This window comes from Cibotium barometz, chromosome 65, assembly GCF_041138505.1.
Source record: "Cibotium barometz isolate CiBa-2024 chromosome 65, ASM4113850v1, whole genome shotgun sequence".
In the NCBI taxonomy this organism is placed as follows: Eukaryota; Viridiplantae; Streptophyta; class Polypodiopsida; order Cyatheales; family Cibotiaceae; genus Cibotium; species Cibotium barometz.
The window spans coordinates 19960248-19982003 of NC_141110.1; the positions used below are offsets into that span (position 1 = coordinate 19960248).

General features: G+C 46.2%; 1 protein-coding gene across 1 annotated transcript in view; it reads right to left on the bottom strand.

The window, feature by feature from the left end:
* The window catches only part of LOC147603023 (eukaryotic translation initiation factor 6-2), a 55224-nt gene that overhangs the window by 21537 nt on the left and 11931 nt on the right, over nucleotides 1-21756 (bottom strand). The window lies entirely within an intron of this gene.

Sequence of the window (21756 nt, forward strand, 5' to 3'; positions counted from 1 at the left end):
TCTCTGTGCATACTTCTCCTTGCCAGGATGATATATCCCGTAATGTTTCTGAGGAAGACAGTGGGCTTTCTTTGCACACAGCTTCTAAGGGGAATTTGTCTCCTATTACTTCGCCTCCGACTCTTTCTTCGACAACCAGTGACCAGGATGTGTTGCTGGTCCCTTTGTCCTCTATGGAGTAGCCTGCTTCTACGCTGTGTGATGATATTGAGGAGGCTACTACTACTTCAGTTACCACTGCTGTGAATGTTCCTATTTCCCTTACTCTGTGTGAGGATTCTCAATTGTGGTCAAGCGTGTCCGTGATCGTGCCTGGGGCACAGTGGTACTTCCAGGACTTGAAGGATTGGGATTTGGATTTGGTTGGGCTTGTGGAGTCTCGACATCAGTTTTCAGAGGGGACAGTTGAGTTCTTACATCTGGCGATGCTGACATTCAAGGAGGATGCTATTGTTCAGCATTTGGCTACTCTTGGTACAGAGTTGGAGCAAATGGACTCTTTCTTTTGAGGGTATTATCTTCTTGGAGCTACACACTTCTAGGGATTTCTGTGACACTGCGTTTACATTTAGGTTTGGCACCGATATTTGGAGCAGCACAATGCAGCCTAGCCTGTGAAACCGATCCCGTCAAGTGGGAAAGACTCCATTGGACACCCACACGCTTAATAGCACAACTTTAAATCCACAAATTTGAAATGGACAACTTAATACAACTTGAAATTGAAATGAAATGAAATGGAAAGATGGACACCAGCACTGGGGCCGAAACGGGCCGACCCCCCCTCACTATATGATATATTTATTGGGAGTATTTAATGAATACAATGCTCCATGGGTTCCAAGAACCAGATAATGTCCATGTACATATGAAAACAGTACCAAACAAATAGGCTCGAAGTCGAATTTCGATGTAGAAGCTCGAAGCAGAACGACCACTAGTGTGGTCCAATCTCTACGGTCCTGTGCTTTCACTGGACTCCGCGGAGAGCGCCACACTGGTGTTCCGAGACCACGCACAAACAGGCGCTCTCGTACTAGCGCCTGGCTCTCCTGATCTCAGCACCTTTGGACCGAGGTTCTCCAATAGAGCTTGGACAACCCGGCACCGTCCCATAGGTAAGACACAGTTCCAGGCACGAGTCTCCCTATGGTGTGACAGTCCCATAGGCAAAACACGGCACGCATACTGGCTCTTCCATGGCGTGACAATCCCATGGGTCGAACACAGTCCAGGTCATACACGGGTGGCACTGGTCTGGCTCCCGTCCATACGACACCATCCTGCTAACACACGGATGGCACCAGTCTGGCTCCCGTCCATGTCAGCAAGATACTCGCCTCTTCACATGAGACACCGGCCTGGCCTCAAGTGAACAAGACACAAAATCTAGAGATGGACCAAATGGTCGGCCAATTGGTGACATCGGCACTGGTCTGGCTCCCGTCCATACGACACCATCCTGCTAACACACGGGTGGCACCAGTCTGGCTCCCGTCCATGTCAGCAAGATACTAGCCTCTTCACATGAGACACCGGCCTGGCCTCAAGTGAACGAGACACAAAATCTGGAGATGAACCAAATGGTCGGCCAATTGGTGACATCCCCCCGGGCTTCTAAAGAGTTGACCTCAATTGAAAAGCCTCAAGATATACCTGCAACAATTGCGGATAATCTGCAAAATAATCGTCATTTACCCACTTGGCATCAATAGGCAAATAATTCTTAAACTTCACAAGGTATCTCCTGGAAAGCTTTCCTGCAGGTAGCTCTCTCTCCTTGTGAAAAACAATCTGTTCTGGCTGGAGGATCTCCTCAAGCTCTTCAATCTCTGGCGGATCTTCTGTGTGACAGGCTCATCAGGATCTGGCCCCACATATTTCCGAAATAGACTCACATGAAAAGCATTGTGAATCTTCCAATGACTAGGTAGAGCAAGCCTGTAGGATACTTCATTGATCTTCTGAATCACCTTGAAGGATCCATAATAGCGAGGAGAAAGCTTAGGATATGATCCTTCTCGTCTTGGCCTCTTCCGAAGCCTAGCCTTCTCAAATTTCAGCAATACCCAATCACCTTCTTTGACTTCCATGTCCCTTCTATGCTTGTCAGCAGCCATTTTACGCTTATCCTGAGATCTTGCAATGGCTGTCCGCACCTGACCAAGGCAACATCCAAGTCACGAACATATTCATCAGCTGCAAAAATCTCATCCTTTGTACGAAGGATGGGTGGCAAGACCACTCTGCCATAAATAATCTCAAACGGAGCCTTCCCCGTGGAAGCATGGATCGTATTGTTGTAGGCAAACCCAACAAGTGGAAGATACTTCTCCCATGCAGTCTTTTGATCTACCACATAACATTTCAATAAATCCAACACGCTGAATTTGCAGCTTCACTTTGGCCATCTGTTTGGGGATGATAAGTTGATGAAAACTCAAGTTTAGTATCCATATTATCAAACAAAGCCCTCCAAAATAGGTAGTCCTGGGATCTCTATCCCCAACAATGGATTTAGGCATACCATGATGCTTGAAAATATTTGCAAGAAAAAGCTTTACCATATGATGAGCTTTGATGGTTTTCTTGACGGGCAAGAAGTGAGCTTGCTTGCTAAACATGTCCACAATAGTCCAAATAGCATCATTCCCATGCTGGGATCTAGGCAAATTCAAAATAAAATCCATCGTGATACTTTCCCAAGGTTGCGAGAGAATAGGTAATGGCTGAAGTAAACCTGGAGGCTTTTGCCTGTCAAATTTCACCTTTTGGCAAGTAATACATGCACGCACATAAGCCTCAATGTCTTTACGCATGCTCGGCCAAAAGAAATACCTCTGAATCATACGAGTAGTAGGCATAATACCTCTATGACCAGCATATGGTGGAGCGTGACATTCGTCCATAACCTTTGGACGCAAATCCTTCACCACACATAGGCAATTATCCTTCATAAGATAACCCTCGTTGATAACATAAGAGGCATGTGAATGACCAGCCATCAAATCAGTCCATATATGGCAAAAATCAGCATCCAAATGATACAAATCTCTCATAGCAGATAAGTCTCCATGAGAGGCCACTGAGACTGCAGCAACATAAGGCCTCCTAGATAGTGCATCGGCCACCACATTTTTCTTTCCTGGAGTATGCACAATCTGAAAATGAAACATGGAAAGAAAATTTGCCATTCTCGTCTGCTTCTCTGAAAGCTTGGTTTGAGATAGAAAGTATCTCAAGCTTTGATGATCTGTCTTGACTACAAATTCAGCCCCAAGAAGGTAATGTTTCCAAATCTTTAAGGCGTGAATTACAGCCAAGAGCTCTTTCTCATAGATATCCATATGAAGTTCAGCATCATGCAAAAGACGGCTCTCATATGCAACTGCATGCCCTTCTTGATTTAGGAAAGCACCTATGCAATCACCACAAGCATCACATTCAACCACGAATGACTTGTGCAAGTAAGGAACAATCAATACTGGACCACATATGATCGCATGCTTGAGCTGCAAGAAAGCATCCTGTTCCTTTGAAGTCCATTTGAAAGCAGTTTTTTTCTTCGTGAGATCATGTAGAGGAGTGGCAATCATAGCAAAATGCCTTATGAAATGTAGGCATATGCTCACTTATGGTAGTGCTATGTGTGAACAGGGCTTAACCAAGGGCACTTTTTCCCATGTGGTTTTTCCCCTTGGACATCAAGTGTGAAAGGACACTCTAACATATAATATTTCGTACTTCTATATTATATGGATGTGGCACACATGCAAGGGTTGACTTGCATTTTGTGGATACCACACTTTTGGCTCTCTCTCTCTCTCTCTCTCATTTTCTTTGTGTGAGCTTCTCTACCCTGCACCTAACCCTAATGTGCAGGTTTGTGTGTGTGAGTGTGTGAGTCCAACACCCAACATTTGGTATCAGAACTGGGAGCTGGGAGCTGGCCTTAGAAATTTGATGCTAGAAAAATTTCTGCGAAATTCCGTCCACCACAGGCTGCCAAATTCCGCCGCCTGCATGTTTCCGTTCGTCGGAGCTCAGCCGTCCGGCCGCCAAAGACGGGCGGCACTAGTGGGGAGCCCACCACCTCCGCCCAGCTCCCGGGTGGTTCTGCCAACTCCAGCCGGCGCCCGCTTCTGTCGCCGCCCAGCCCCCCTCCGCTCCGTCCCAACCTGACGTTCTGTTCCGTCCGACGTCTCCGTCTAGGCCGACTCCGTTCCAATCGCCATCTGCTTCCGTCCGACGTCTCCGTCTAGGCCGACTCCGTTCCAGTCGCCGTCTGCTCCCGTCCGACGTCTCCGTCCAGGCCGACTCGACCCGCCGGCTCGCTCGCTCGCCGGTCCTGCTCCGTCTCGACCGGCACCAGTCGACTGCAGGCACCAGCGCTGGTCCAAGGCCCGCTCCACCGTCGACTCCACGCACCCACGCTGGTCCAAGCCCGCCGGCACACCCTGCCCGACTCCAGGCGCCCTCTGTTCGCTCCCAGCGCTACCCACGACTGCCTCGTGGTCTTTTGTTCGCCGCCTTCGCCTAGCTCATCGCAAGCGACTCCGGCTCCACTGCTTGCCCGCCTCCGTCTGACGACTCGCCCGACGCCTGCCCAGCACGACTATGACACGACGGCTACCTTTGTTTCTGTTTTTCGCTACAGCCGGGCCCAGGTGCAGCTACACGTGCAACTAGCCTACGGCTGCCGCTCCGTCTTTCCTATTGGCTCCGTTAGCTCCAGTCCCAGCTTCCTGTCCGCTGCCCACAGCCATCCGCCTTCTCCACCTGCAACGACTAGCCACTTGCAACGACTTGGTCCATTGCCCAAGTTCTTTTTCAATTTGTCTGCTCCAAGCCTGCTGCCCTTGCCTGAAGGTATTTCTCTGTCAAAATTTTTTATCAAACCCAAATACAAAATCTGCAGCCATTGCAGTGCAGGTCATATGCCGATTTTGCAGACAATGAATGCTGTGCAAGTCAGATTGAAAGGAAAATTGTAGATGAAATTTGGGGGTTTTTAGAAATTGAGGTCAAAATCAGCAAATTGAACCTCTCTTATTTGCAGAAATTTGGGGGTTTTTAAAATTGAGGTCAAAATTGGCAAATTGGAACTCTTACATTTGCAGAAATTTGGGGCTTTTCTGAAAATTGGCCTATTAGATGCACATTGAAGCAATTGGAGTGCATAAAAATTGGGGATTTTCTGATTGGAGCATGTAATTGGGCATTACAGCTGCGATTTGTCGCGTATGTATACACATTGAGTGTAATTGGACAATTTGGTGCAGGTTTACACTTGCTTTGGTTTGCAGGCATACATTTGCACAGGACATTTGGTTGCCTGGCAGTGCACATTGGTGCTTGGTTTGCTTGCAGTTATACTTTGTTGACATGGCACAGAATGCTACGGATGTATTTGGTGTGCTCACCCAGGAGGACAAGCTGGATGGATCTAACTACTCCCTCTGAAGTTTTATGATCCGTAATTTGCTGGTAGCCAAAGGGCTTTGGGGCATCGTGTGTGGTGATGACACACGCCCACATACCATTCAGCCAGCCACGCCTCAAAGGGGAGGTGCTCAAAGAGCTCCTGATGTAGATCCTGCTCCCACACACGAGCAGAAAAGATGGGACTCTAGAGATGCACAGGCCATGTCATTGATAGCCCTTTCAGTGAAAAGGACTATTATTCCGCACATTCGTTCATGCAAGACATCGAAGCTTGCATGGGACACATTGGAAGCAATGTATCAGGTACGCAACGAGGCAAGAGTTGCCTACTTGAAGAGGCAATTGGATCTTCTTTCTATGGATGAGTGACTCCATGGCAGATCATCTCACCAAAGTGAAAGATTTACAGGAACAATTGCTCAACATTGATGAGGTTATCCCAGACAGACAGATGGTCACCAACACTCTTCATTCTTTACCGCCTTCCTACTTGGGCTCTCACACCTCTCTCAACCTCTCGATGAGAGGAGGTGGTGATCCCGTCACTTTTGAAGAGCTCGTGGGTTTACTCTTGCAAGAAGAGCAAACAAGAGCAAACATATCGAGCAACCGTGGTGGAGAAAAGGCATTTACAGCCAAGGATAAGGGTAAAGCAAAGAGCTTTAAGCATGGGGGACAACAGTCTAGCAAGGCTGGTCATGGACAGCCCTCTTCTAGTGGTGAAAAGTCTGACAATGGGGATGCAAACAAGCCCAAAAAGAAAGGCAAATGTCACTACTGCCATAAGCCTGGACACTACATCAGTGAATGTAGGAAAAGGATTGCAAAAGAGAAAAAGAAAGAAGCAGGCAATGCAGTAGCAGACTCTTCGGATGACAAAGCACAACAATCAGCTAATGTAATCCAGGAAGAGTACACTTTTTTGGTCACATGCACTAGTGACACACCAAGTGCTTCGGACACTGATATGTCTTGCATTGCATCTGACTGACAGAATGCATCATGGTATTTTGATAGTGGTGCTTCGAGCCACATCACTTCATGCAAAGATGTATTTCAGCACTTGGTTTATGCTTCAAATGGCCGCACTGTATCATGTGCAGATCATACCACATATCCAGTAAAGGGAATTGGTAATGTCATACTTATTGCAGCCAATGGTGCCAATATATGTATGAAAAATGTATTGTATGTTCCAAGAATAAAGAAAAATCTGCTCTCCGTCTCAGCCATAAACGACCAAGGTTTAAAGGTTGAATTTGAAGATGGGAAGTGTTTGGTAAAAGACCCATCAAAGGGTTATGAAATAGTCACTTCTGGAACACGATACAAAGGCTTGTATAAGCTGGACAGCTATGACAAGCGCACTTATGATGCAAATACAGTGGCTGCCCACACTCCTGCTATGCATGATGCAGAGCTATGGCATGCTCGTTTTGGGCATGTAAATTTTCAGAGTTTGATGCTTTTGCAGAAGCATCATATGGTTGATAATATGCCGCCTCTTGAGTCTCCACCAAGACATGTATGTGAGGGGTGTATTTTGGGAAAGATGCAACGAAAACCATTCCCCAAAGATGGAGCTGTTAGAGCTGAAAGTAAATTACAGCTCATACATAGTGATGTATGTGGTCCAATGCGGACACCATCCATAGGGGGGCATCTTTACTTTGTCACATTCATTGATGACTACTCCAGGTTTGCTTGGGCTTACCCTTTGAAAGCGAAAGAAGATGTGTTTACATGCTTTCGACACTTTGTAGCAATGGCTGAAAATATGTGTGGATGTAAAGTCCAAACACTTCGCTCAGATAGAGGTGGAGAATACATGTCAAATGCATTCAAGGATTATATGCTTCAAAAGGGCATCAAACACCAATGTACTGTGCCTTATACACCGCAGCAGAATGGTGTAGCTGAGAGGAAAAATAGATCTCTCATGGAGATGGCAAGATGCATGGTGAAAGCACAAAAGTTGCCTCACAAATTCTAGATGGAAGCTATAATGTGTGCAACTCATGTGTTGAACAGATGTCCAACAAAAGCTTTGAAAACCATAACAACATTTGAGGCTTGGTATAGCCGAAAGCCAACAGTGGATTATATGCGTACATTTGGGTGTTTGGCATATGCACATGTGCCAGAACAACTCCGAACAAAGCTTGATGACAAAGCAATTAAATGCATTTTGGTGGGCTACAGCAATGAAAGCAAAGGATACCGTCTTTATAATCCAACTACACGTAGGATTTTTGTGAGTAGAGATGTGGTATTTGCTGAAAATTCAGAACAGCCCATGGTCAGCTTGTATAAAAGCAATGATACAGGCATACAGGACATGTTTGATGGACTTTTACCCATTGCAATTAGGGGGGATTCAGATCAGCCAGCCCCTACACAAGAAAATCCACATGTGGAACAGCCAGCCATTCAGCCCCCTTCTGTGGAAGAAGTGGAAGATCTTGTCAGGGAAGAGCAAACAGCCATAGACACAGCCAAGTCAGTGCCAAGATGGTTGCTGAAAACTTTGCAAGAAAGCAAACTTGCAGCTCCACTCACAGGTAGAACAAGGGCTAGTTCCAGCCATGCCTTGAATGTACATCGTGGGGAGTCTGCATTTGCAATGGGTGGTCTCTTTGATTCAGAAGAGCCTTCTTCTTATGAAGAAGCACATGAGAATGAGCATTGGTTGCAAGCTATGCAAGCTGAAATTTCTTCTATCATGAAGAATAATACATGGGATCTTGTGGAATTGCCTAAAGGCAAGCATGTAATTGGCACAAAGTGGGTGTACAAAGTCAAAAGAAAGTCTGATGGTACTATTGACAGGTACAAAGCAAGACTTGTGGCTAAAGGCTACTCCCAGAAAAAGGGAATAGATTATGAAGAGACTTTTGCTCCTACTTCGAGAATGACCACAATAAGATCTGTGATTGCATTGGCTGCCCATAAAGGATGGAAAGTGCATCAATTGGATATCAAAACTGCATTCTTAAATGGGGATTTACAGGAGGCAGTATATGTAAATCAGCCCATTGGTTTTGTAGTTCTTGGTGAGGAACATAAAGTATGCAGGTTGCACAAAGCATTGTATGGGTTAAAGCAAGCTCCAAGAGCTTGGTATGATAAGATACATGCTCATCTAACCAGCCAAGGTTATGAGAATAGTCCAGCTGAAAGCACATTATATGTAAAGAAAACCAATGCCGATATTCTCATAGTCATCTTGTATGTAGATGACATGCTCATTACAGGTACAAGCAAAGCACAAATTTCAGATTTCAAAGCTGATTTGAAAGCTGAATTTGATATGTTAGATTTGGGGTCTTTACACTACTATCTCGGCATACAGTTTATGCATACAGATGATGGCATTGTTATGCAGCAAACTAAGTACATAAAAAGTTTGCTAAAAAGGTTTCACATGGATGAATGTAAGCCCATTTCTACTCCGGTAGAACCAGGTGTAAGGCTTACTATGCATGATATTGGAGAGCCTTTTGAGGCCGGCCTTTATAGCCAGGCAGTGGGATGCCTCATTTACTTGTGTAACACGAGGCCAGACATATCTTTTGGGGTGTCTTTGTTGAGCAAAGTCATGCACAGCCCAAGCACAAAGCATTGGCAAGCAGTCAAACGCATTTTTCGTTATCTTAAGGGTACCCTGGATCTTGGTTTGTTCTATCCCAGGGGGGGCAGCTTGTAGCTTTATGCATACAGTGATTCAGATTGGGCTGGTGATTACGATACCAGGCAATCCACCAGTGGGAATTGTTTTTTTCTTGGCAGCTCATGCATATCTTGGTTGAGTAAAAAGCAACCCACTGTTGCTACATCTACTTGTGAGGCTGAGTACAGGGCAGTCTTTACAGCTACAGTAGATTGTGTATGGTTGAGGAACCTATTGGCTGATCTTCGTGAGTGTCAGCAGACACCCACCACCATTCTCACTGATAGCCAGAGTGCTATGGCCGTGGCACGAAATCCAGTATTTCATGCACGTACCGAGCACATAGAGATTCATTATCACTATGTCAGAGAGAGGCTACATGCAGGGGAGATCAGTTTATCTTATTGCCCTACACAGGATAATGTTGCAGATCTATTCACAAAGGCTTTACCTCGAGAAAAGTTTGAAGCTTTCCGCAAAGCTTTGGGCTTACTCTCATACAGAGAGTGATCTGCTACCTTGTACAGGTTCACACTTCCACTACAGGGGGGATTTGTAGGCATATGCTCACTTAAGGTAGTGCTATGTGTGAACAGGGCTTAACCAAGGGCACTTTTTCCCATGTGGTTCTTCCCCTTGGACATCAACACTCTAACATATAATATTTTGTACTTCTATATTATATGGATGTGGCACACATGCAAGGGTTGACTTGCATTTTGTGGATACCACACTTTTGGCTCTCTCTCTCTCTCTCTCTCATTTTCTTTGTGTGAGCTTCTCTACCCTGCACCTAACCCTAATGTGCAGGTTTGTGTGTGTGAGTGTGTGAGTCCAACACCCAACATGAAATGCCTATAGTACGAACATAATCCCAGAAAACTACGTACTTGATGTACGTTTTGCAATTCGGGCCAATTCCGAATAGTCTCCATCTTTGCAGGATCCATTGTAACTCCATCCTTGGATACAATATGTCCCAGATAATGAATCTCTGAAAGGAAAAACTCACTTTTCTTGGCATTGACGAAAAGTTTATGCTTCCGCAACTCTTCGAACACTGTGACCAAATGAGTTCTGTGTTCCTGCTCATTCTTGGAGAAAACCAAGATATCATCAAAGAAGACTCCTGTAAACTTGCGATGGGGTCGGAATATCCTATCCATCATTCGATTAAATGTAGCAGGAGCATTGGTCAGACCAAAAGGCATTACCAAGAATTCATATAATCCGAAGGTTGTCCTGAATGCAGTCTTATGGACATCTTGTGGCACCACGCGTATCTGGTGATAACCACTCTTCAAATCAAGTCTGCTAAAGCAAGCTGAGCCATCAAGCTTATCCAAGATATCATCAATACGTGGAATTGGGAATCTGTTCTTGATGGTAAGCTTGTTCAAAGCTCTATAGTCCACACACATACGGAATGATCCGTCCTTCTTTTGAACAAGAAGCACAGGAGAGCAGTAAGGTGAGGAACTGGGCTGAACCGAACCTTTCTCTAAAAGCTCGTTTACCTGCTTCATGATTTCTTCTTGTTGTGCAGCACTCACTCGGTATGCGGGTTTGTTAGGTGGAGAACTACCTGGCACAAGATCTATGCGGTGATCTTCGGGCCTTTGGGAAGGTAGTTCACCTAGCAACGAGTCAGCAAAACAATCATTGAATGCATTAAGAAAATTCAGCCTATCATTAGACATAGCATCCACATTTTGACGATTTGGCACAAGACTATCACGCACAAAAACCAAGTACACTGAAAGACTCTTTTTCATTGCTTTATTAATTTGGATGTGTGATACAAGTGGGATGGAATCTCCTTCTTTGCCAGCATCAATAAAATGCATGCGGCCTTTATGCATAAAAGAAATCATATTAGACTTGTAGTCTTTGCGGAGCTCAAGCCTATGGTGCCACGGCTTGCCCAACAATACATCACATCCATTCAGTGGAGCAACTAGGAAATGCTCAATATCAAGGTAGCCCTGGATATGGATGCGCAACTTCCCTATCAAAGGGGTAACCTGTACCTCTTTACCAGTAAATGCAGCTTCGGTTTCAATCTGAGGTCCCATATGCTCGACTTCAATACCCAATGCAGCTGCCATTTGCATAGAGATGAAATTGTCAGTTGCACAGTCATCAAACATGAAGAGTGCGGGCTGATCCTTGATTTGCCCCCAAGCCTTGCAAACCATTCGCTCTTTTGCATCATGACCTGTATTTCCTTGCACATCAGGAACTGCATGTACATTAGCTTTGGTGTGCTTGTCCTCGTGCTTTGGTTTGCGATCTGGGCATTGTCGGAACATGTGGTCTTTGCTATCACAAGAAAAGCATTTTCCATCCTTGGCATATTGCTCTCTTTGCTCCTAGGTTAAGCCGAATTTGTTCTTCCTTGGGCCTTGTTCTTTAGATGTGTTATTTTCAGCTTTACCACCCTTGTAAGGCTCCCGGAAGTTCTTTTTAGGTGGCTGTCCACCCTTTTGCTGATTTGGGACAGCCTTGTCCTTCCCCTTGGAAGCTCCTTGATCCTGCTTAATCTTGAGCACCAATTGCTCCGTGGCAAGAGCAGAAGCTGTGAGCTGTTGCAACGTATGTTTTGGGTGCAATTCAATTCCCGATCGATATGCTGGTTGAAGTCCAGAACGAAACTTCCTCTTTCTTTCATCCTCAGTGATTTGCATGAAGGGAGTCACTTCCAGCAACACTTTCCAGAATTTGTTAACATACTGTTGCACGCTTTCATTGTCTCTTTGCTCCAACCTGTCCCACTTTTGAGTGAGAGTTTGCTCTGCATTGGGTGGCAAGAACTGAGCATAAAATCTATCCTTGAATTCCTTCCAAGTAGAAATGGGATCCTTGGTGATCTTTTCAGTGATCCACCAATGAGCAACAGTCCCTTTCAAAAACATGCTAGCATGGCGCACCTTTGACTTTTCTGTGAAATCCTCATCGCTAAAAGCAATGTCGAACTGTGCCACAAATGCTAACACCTTAGAGGCATCATGTTCACCATGAAAAGCATCAAATTTAACAGATTTGTCACCTGCTTTGAATTCCTTGAGCTTCCTGGCATGAGGCTCATGGTCTTCTCTTTTTCTTTTCCCCTTATCCAACGGGGCAGCCCTATCTGCATGGGCTCCATGGGCCGTCATAGAAGTTTTATGGGGCACGGTGGCATGTGCTCCACGAACTCGAAACTCAGATGCATGTGACTTACCTGCATATGGCATTGTCTCTCCATGAGAAAACTTAGAAGGCAAAATTTTTCTAGAAGTAGACCTGTCACCATGAGATGCATGTCTTGCATGCATGTGACTTTCATGCCCCCCATGAGCACTGGCATACATATATCTATCAGGCTTAGTGCCTTGTGGAGAAGATGCATGTCGAGAGGTGACTGTCACCTCTTCCTTTTGCATAAAAGATTTCAGCGCGGGATCTCCATGCTTCAAACGAGGTGGATTTCTGAATTTCAGCTCTCCGTCATCCCCCTCTTTGATATCACCTTTGCAGAGGAGGTAGGCTAGTGCCAACTCCCTTGGTTTCTTGCCCACTGGTATGATGAAGCCACCCAGGAGATGCGAAGTCCCCTTGTAGAACGCCAGTGGAGCAGATGTGCCACCTTTGCAACGGAAGAGAGACCTGGCTGCTGTGTGGAGGAGCAGCCTGTTTTATGAAGAGAGTGTACACCCACAGTTGCCTGCAAGAGAAAAAGGGCAGCCTGCTGGAGAGCAAGTGCAGCCACCTTATATGGAGAAGAGGGATACTTGCTGCAGCTGCCTGTGGGGAGTAGAAGCTGTAGGCGAATAGGTGCAGTCGCTTGTATAGGAGGTGAAGCAGCAGCCTGCAGGAGAGCTCACGCAGCCTGCTGGGAAGGGGAACCGGTAGAGGGTACAGCCGCCACAGATGGTCCAGAAGCGCAGCCTGGACAGCATACAGGTGAGGTTGCCAATAGATGGTGGGCAGCCTGTAGCATGTGCAGTCGTAGAGCAGCCGGCCGCCTGGGAAAAGCAAGCGCAGCCTGCTATGAAGAGAAAGAGCACACACACACGCCTGTATGGGAGGTGAAGCAGTCGCCTGCAGGAGAGGAGGCAGCGCAGCAGTGCAGCCTTGTGGAGGTGACAGCCGCCTGCAGGAGAGCTCACGCAAGAGATGGTCGCCGTCTTTGTTTTTACGAAAGAGGCTGAAAGCGGTTCATGCCCACGCTTGAAAGGGAAGGTTTTCTTTTATAAAATTGAAGTGGTGTTACACTTTGGTGATTTCCACGTTTGCATGTGGGTGATTAGTGTGGGTAGGTGACCATGCCCACCCCCACACTCACTTAAGTGGGGCTGCCCACCTTGGCCCCTAAGTGGGTGCCCAAAGAGGGTGCCCACATTTAAGTGAATGTGAACACTTTCCTTATAAAACTAAAGGTTAGAAATAAAATAATAAAAACAACATATGCAACATACTTACCACCTGTTCACATGCACCAAAACTCGTCAGAATACAGAGCAGACTTCACGACTCACTGGCAGGCGTCCCCGCTCAGTAAGTAACACGTCAAGCAGGCAAACACACAAATACATGTCATGCGAAGACAGTTTCAAACATGCAAAATATGTATGCATGCGCAAATAGTAACATGGACATATCTCCCGTTCATGGAACAAGTACAAAATATCTGTTGGCACAAAACTGGCACGACATAAAAACATAAAAACCTGGTCTTCCTATGGAGTGACAGTCCCATAGGTAAGACACAGTTCCAAGCACGAGTCTCCCTATGGAGTGAAAGTCCCATAGGCAAAACACGGCACGAATACTGGCTCTTCCATGGCGTGACAATCCCATGGGTCGAACACAGTCCAGGTCATGGCACTGGTCTGGCTCCCGTCCATACGACACCATCCTGCTAACACACGGGTGGCACCAGTCTGGCTCCCGTCCATGTCAGCAAGATACTGGCCTCTTCACATGAGACACCGGCCTGGCCTCAAGTGAACGAGACACAAAATCTGGAGATGGACCAAATGGTCGGCCAATTGGTGACAGCCTGCATGGTTGTTTTCTTCTACAGGAATAGTGTACCTGGTAGTTTGTTCAGTTGCTTTTGTAGCTGAGTTGCTGTGGAGATTACTTGTGGAGCTTTCCTGGTACCTATTGTGGCTGCATTCTTTTGTCTTTGACAGAGGACGACTTCTTCGGCTTCTCGGAGTTTGTTCAGCATCTGGTGCTAAGAGGAGGTGTTAGCACATTCATCCCCGGTTTCTGCCCATTTCTGGTGTCCTTTTGGTCCCTTTTGCATGGCCCTTGATTGTGGGCTGGCCACCCGTATTTTTATATTTTTCCTGGGATTTCTCCCAGCCTGTATGGTTTTTTCCAAGTCGGCCAACACTTCCCGCCTATAAATAGGTGGGCTGGCCACTCAATCTTGTATCTTGCCTAGTCTATAATTTGCTCCCTCACTTATGAGACTCCTTGTGTCGCTTGCTTGGGACTGTACCACTTCAGTATATTCAGCATAGTTGGCTCCATATCTCTCTCTCTCTCTCTCTCTTGCACTCTCTATTCAGCACACTCTAGTGCTCTTTTGCTTACGCTCTGTGCACTCTTTCATGGTATCAACGCTCCTGGTTCAGCGATTCCATCTGCTGCCCCAGATTCAGCCCTATTTACAGCCCCTTAACCTCTGCGTTTTTCTATGATTTGCAGCCTTCTTCTTGCTGTGTTTTCTGGACAGCTTCTGCTGATTGTTTTCCCTTCAGTTTGGCTTCATCGCTTACAGCCACAAGGTAATATTTTCATCAGCATTTCACTTCTACTTGGAGTTTGGATCTAGGCAGCCTGTTTTTTTCAGGACAGCAGCCCCTCTTTGGCTGCGTTTTCCTCTCCGGTGGACATTCCCTTTTGCAGAGGGGGATTGTGGTGGTTCGGGCTTTGGTGGCACCCTTGGTACCTGTGGAGGACACTTCTTCTTTTGAGATTGTGCATTTTTTTTTCTCGAAGAGAGCCCAAGCTACAGTCCTAGTCAATGCCTTTCCCTCTTGCACCCTCTTGCAGCATATTCCCAGGCCCTGTGTGGCTACCTTTTCTCTCTATATCAAATCTGCATTTTTTGCTTCCCTCTTCTGATGGCCTCAACGTTGGAGGTACAGTTGACAGAAGCTTCTACGTTTTTTGATACAAGAGGATTTTCGGGTGCTGTCCAGCCTCTTAGAGCTGCGTTTTGGTGGGAGGAAGGGACCTACATCAGCATTTTCTCATTTCGACGGTTTTTTTTATCTTATGAGGTTTGGTCCTATCGGTTGGATCAATGATGACAGCTTCTGATTTGGCTTCTGTACCACTTTCTTGTTATTTCGCAAACAAGTTGGATGGTGGTAACTTTCAGTCATGGAAGTTGCAGGTTACTTCTATTCTCAAGGAGTATGGTTTGACGGAGTTTCTCTCGAACAAGAATCGGTCCTTACTAGACCTTGCCTATGCGGAGGATGTGTGTCGCTGGAGGAAGACTGACGAACAGATCTATGGCTTTCTCCTCCTGAATTGTCAGGATTCGGTTCTTCGACACTTCATCTATGCTCTTGATGATGCTTCTACTTTCTCTATGTGGCAGTTGCTTTGTGACCTGTATGGTGATGCCAGTGATCGGCAGATGGTTTCTTCTTCTGGGTGCTATGCAACCAGTGATCTTGTGGATACTTCTTTTGGAGATGTTCCTGCAGCGAAGGATAGTGGGCTAGTTTTGCGCATTGCATCTGAGGAGTTTGTTTCTGCTGTTGCCTTGCCTTTAGTCTTTGTGCATACTTCTCCTTGCCAGGATGATATATCCGATAATGTTTCTGAGGAAGATAGTGGGCTATCTTTGCACAGAGCTTCTCAGGGCAATTTGTCTCCTATTACTTCGCCTCCGACTCTTTCTTGGACAACCAGTGACCAGGATGTGTTGCTGGTCCCTTTGCCTTCTATGGAATAGCCTGCTTCTACGCTGTGTGATGCTATTGAGGAGGCTACTACTACTTCAGTTACCACTCCTGTGAATGTTCCTATTTCCCTTGCTGTGTGAGGATTCTCAATTGTGGTCAAGCGTGTCCGTGACCGTACCTGGGGCACAGTGGTACTTCCAGGACTTGAAGGATTGGGATTGGCATTTGGATTCGGTTGGGCTTGTGGAGTCTCGACATCAGTTTTCAAGGGGGGCAGTGGAGTTCTTACATCTGGCGATGCTGACCTTCGAGGAGGATGCTATTGTTCAGCATTTGGCTACTCTTGGTACAGAGTTGGAGCAAATGGACTCTTTCTTTTGAGGGTATTATCTTCTTGGAGCTACACGCTTCTAGGGATTTCTGTGACACTGCATTTACATTTGGGTTTGGCACCGATATTTGGAGCAGCACAATGAAGCCTGCATGGTTGCTTTCTTCTACAGGAATAGTGTACCTGGTAGCTTGTTCTGTTGCTTTTGTAGCTGAGTTGCTGTGGAGATTACTTGTGGAGCTTTCCTGGTACCTGTTGTTGCTGCATTCTTTTGTCTTTGACAGAGGACGACTTCTTACGCTTCTCGTAGTTTGTTCAGCATCTGGTGCTAAGAGGGGGTGTTAGCACATTCATCCCCGGTTTCTGTCCATTTCTGGTGTCCTTTTGGTCCCTTTTGCATGGCCCTTGATTGTGGGCTGGCCACCCGTATTTTTTTATTTTTTCTGGGATTTTTCCCAGCCGGTATGGTTTTTTCCCAGTCGGCCAGCTTCAGTATCTCCAGTCGGCCAACACTTCCCACCTACAAATAGGTGGGCTGGCCTCTCAATCTTGTATCTTGCCTAGTCTATCTTTTGCTCCCTCACTTATGAGACTGCTTGTGTCTCTTGCTTGGGACTGTACCACTTCTGCATATTCAGCATAGTTGCTCCATCTCTCTCTCTCTCTCTCTCTCTCTCTCTCTCTCTCTCTCTCTATTTAGCACACGCTAGTGCTCTTTTGCTTACGCACTGTGCACTCTTACATGGTATCATCGCTCTTGGTTCAGCGATTCCATCTGCTGCCCCAGATTCAGCCCTATTTACACCCCCTTAACCTCTGCGATTTTCTCTGATTTGCAGCCTTCTTCTTGCTACGTTTTCTGGACAGCTTCTGCTGATTGTTTTTCCTTCAGTTTGGCTTCATTGCTTACAGCCGGAAGGTAATCTTTTCATCAGCGTTTCACTTCTACTTGGAGATTGGATCTAGGCAGCCTGTTTTTTTCAGGACAGCAGCCCCTCTTTGGCTGCGTTTTCCTCTCCGGTGGATATTCCCTTCTGCAGAGGGGGATTGTGGTGGTTCACGCTTTGGTGGCACCCTTGGTACCTGTGGAGGACACTTCTTCTTTTGAGATAGTGCGTTTTTCTTCTTGAGGAGAGCCCAAGCTACAGTCCTAGTTGATGCCTTTCCCTCTTGCACCCTCTTGCACCCTCTTGCAGCATATTCACAGGCCCTGTGTGGCTGCCTTTTCTAGTGGCCTCAAGGTTGGAGGTACATTTAAAAGAAGCTTCTGCGTTTTTTGCTACAAGAGGATTTTCGGGTTCTGTCCAGCCTCTTAGGGCTGCGTTTTGGTGGGAGGAAGGGACCTACATCAGCGTTTGCTCATTTGGACGGTTTTTTTAATCTTATGAGGTTTGGTCCTATCGGTTGGATCCATGATAGCAGCTTCAGATTTGGCTCCCGTACCACTTTCTTGTTATTTCGCAAACAAGTTGGATGGTGGTAACTTTCAGCCATGGAAGTTGCTGGTTACTTCTATTCTCAGGAAGTATGGTTTCACGGAGTTTCTCCCGAACAAGAATCGGTGCTTACCAGACCTTGCCTCTGCGGAGGATGTGTGTCAGTGGAGGAAGACTAGCAAACATATCTATGGCATTCTCCTCCTGAATTGTCAGGATTCGGTTCTTCGACACTTCATCTATGCTCTTGATGATGCTTTTACTTTCTCTATGTGGCAGTTGCTTTGTGACCTCTATGGTGATGCCAGTGATCGGCAGATGGTTTCTTCTTCTCGGTACTATGCAACCAGTGATCTTGTGGATACTTCTTTTGGAGATGTTCCTGCAGCGAAGGATAGTGGGCTAGTTTTGCTCATTGCATACGAGGAGTTTGTTTCTGCTGTTGCCTTGCCTTTAGTCTCTGTGCATACTTCTCCTTGCCAGGATAATATATCGGGTAATGTTTCTGCGGAAGATAGTGGGCTATCTTTGCTCAAAGCTTCTCAGGGGAATTTCTCTTCTATTACTTCGCCTCGGACTCTTTCTTCGACAACCAGTGACCAAGATGTGTTGCTGGTCCCTTTGCCTTCTATGGAGAAGCCTGCTTCTACGCTGTGTGATGCTATTGAGGAGGCTACTACTACTTCAGTTACCACTGCTGTGAATGTTCCTATTTCCCTTACTCTGTGTGAGGATTCTCAATTGTGGTCAACCGTGTCCGTGACCGTGCCTGGGGCACAGTGGTACTTCCAGGACTTGAAGCATTGGGATTGGCATTTGGATTCGGTTGGGCTTGTGGAGTCTCGACATCAGTTTTCAGAGGGGGCAGTTGAGTTCTTACATCTGGCGATGCTGACCTTCGAGGAGGATGCTATTGTTCAGCATTTGGCTACTCTTGGTGCAGAGTTGGAGCAAATGGACTCTCTCTTTTGAGGGTATTATCTTCTTGGAGCTACACGCTTCTAGGGATTTCTGTGACACTGCATTTACATTTGGATTTGGCACCGATATTTGGAGCAGCATAATGAAGCCTGCATGGTTGCTTTCTTCTACAGGAATAGTGTACCTGATAGCTTGTTCTGTTGCTTTTGTAGCTGAGTTGCTGTGGAGATTACTTGTGGAGCTTTTCTGGTACCTGTTGTTGCTGCATTCTTTTGTCTTTGACAGAGGACGACTAGAATCCTCACACAGAGCAAGGGAAATAGGAACATTCACAACAGTGGTAACTGAAGTAGTAGTAGCCTTCTCAATAGCATCACACAGCGTAGAAGCAGGCTACTCCATAGAAACTCGCAGCAGGTGTCCGTGGGACTAGGGCCTTTGACACACTTGTTGATACCATCTTAAAACATTTAAACATGGCCACAACCTTAACACATATCCATCATCACTTTGCATAAAACATAGAGCTGGACAAAACATCCACAAATGCTGAAAATGGATCTTGCACATGTGACACCACATAGAGGCCGGAATGGGCCAACCCCCCCCTTGGAGTATTTTATTACCCAAGGAGAATAATATCATGTACAAGCTTTGAGGGCCTTACTCTCCCCACGGGAGATGCCGGATTATCCAAATGCCATAACACAGCCCAACACAAGGCAACTGAGCCGGAACATAGGCTGTAGAAATGCCGAGCCAACAACATAATCCATATACCTCCATGTGGGTACTGATTCTTCCCCAAAAACCACGGGTCTTCATGCAATAGAGTTGGTACAGCAAGTACCACTCTCCATTCAGCTGGTACAGCAAGTACAATGGCTAGTATAGCCGGTATGATGGCTGGTGCAGCCGGTACGGTGGCTGGTACAGCAAGTACGATGGCTGGTACAGCAAGTACAAATGCTGGTACAACAAGTACAATGGCTAGAAATCATAATAAATGATTGAAAACCCTTGCCTTCAGTATTTCTTCGCGATGGAAGCCTCCAAAACAGTCCCCAACAGCCGGTATTCTTCATGGGCAGCCTTCAAGTGAGAGAGAAAGAGAGTAGCCATCATTAGGGCAGCCTGTAACGGTGGTAGAGGCTAGTGTGCAGCAAGAGAGCCTCTATTAGTGAAGAGAGAGGACTCCAATTTATAGATTTGGGCCTCCCATGAGCTAAAATGGCAAGAGAAGGTTACGATGACAAGTGGAGAGCCACACAATAGCTGAAGTGACAAGTGTGAGGCCACTTGTCTCACTTTGATCCTTTTTCTAACAAGTGTCAGGCCACTTGTCTCACTTTGGTCCACTTTCTTGCCACATGTCCCAATCTAAGAGATGGGTCCTTCCATAATCTTTACCTCAAAAAATATCCCAATTGGTAGACATTCTGTCATAGGCACTTTGCCAACTCTTGGTATCTCCTCAATTCCAAATGCAATGACGCGAACAGAATTTCCATCGGAGTCGGGCCAAAAATAGCAACTCTCCTAAATTTTAGGAGTGTGGTCCTTTGTATTCTAGGATAATCCCCCATTCCCAAAGCTTGTACTTTCCAAATATTTACACATCTTGGAGTCCACCAGACCCCATTCACACTAGGAAATGTCCAGGCTGGTGACAATGACCGTGCCTGAGGCACAGTGGTACTTGCAGGACTTGAAGGATTGGGATTAGGATTTGGATTTGGTTAGGCTTGTGGAGTCTCGACATCAGTTTTCAGAGAGGGCAGTTGAGTTCTTACATCTGGCAATGCTGACCTTCAAGGAGAATGCTATTGTACAGCATTTGGTTACTCTTCGTACAGAGTTGGAGCAAATGGACTCTTTCTTTTGAGGGTATTATCTTCTTGGAGATACATGCTTCTAGGGATTTCTGTGACACTGCGTTTACATTCGGGTAGAGCACCGATATTTGGAGCAGCACAATGCAGCCTGAATGATTGTTTTCTTCTAGAGGAATAGTGTACCTGGTAGCTTGTTCTATTGCTTTTGTAGCTGAGTTGCTGTGGAGATTACTTGTGGAGCTTTCCTAGAACGTTGATAATGCATTCTTTTGTCTTTGACAGAGAACGACTTCTTCGGCTTCTCGGAGTTTGTTCAGCATCTGGTGCTGAGAGGGGGTGTTAGCACATTCATCCCCAGTTTCTCCCCATTTCTGGTGTCCTTTTGGTCCCTTTTGCATGGCCCTTGATTGTGGGCTGGCCACCCGTATTTTTATATTTTTTCTGGGATTTTTCCCAGCCTGTATGGTTTTTTCCCAGTCGGCCAGTTCAGTCCTCCAGTCGGCCAGCTTCAATGTCTCCAGTCGGCCAAGACTTCCCACCTATAAAAAGGTGGGCTGGCCTCTCAATCTTGTATCTTGCCTAGTCAATCTTTTGCTCCCTCACTTATGAGACTGCATGTGTCTCTTGCTTGGGACTGTACCACTTCAGTATACTCAGCATAGTTGCTCCATCTCTCTCTCTCTCTCTCTTGCACTCTCTATTCAGCACACTCTAGTGCTCTTTTGCTTACGCTCTGTGCACTCTTTCATGGTATCATCGCTCCTGGTTCAGCGATTCCATTTGCTGTCCCAGATTCAGCCCTATTTACAGCCCCTTAACCTCAGCGTTTTTCTCTGATTTGCAGCCTTCTTCTTGCTGCGTTTTCTGGACAGCTTCTGCTGATTGTTTTTCCTTCAGTTTGGCTTCATCGCTTACAGCCCCAAGATAATATTTTCATCAGCGTTTCACATCTGCTTGGAGTTTGGATCTAGGCAGCCTGTTTTTTTCAGGACAGCAGCCCCTCTTTGGCTGCATTTTCCTCTCCGGTGGACATTCCCTTTTGCAGAGGGGGATTGTGGTGGTTCGGGCTTTGGTGGCACCCTTGGTACCTGTGGAGGACACTTCTTCTTTTGAGATTGTGCGTTTTTTTTCTCGAGGAGAGCCCAAGCTACAGTCCTAGTTGATGCCTTTCCCTCTTGCACCCTCTTGCAGCATAATCCCA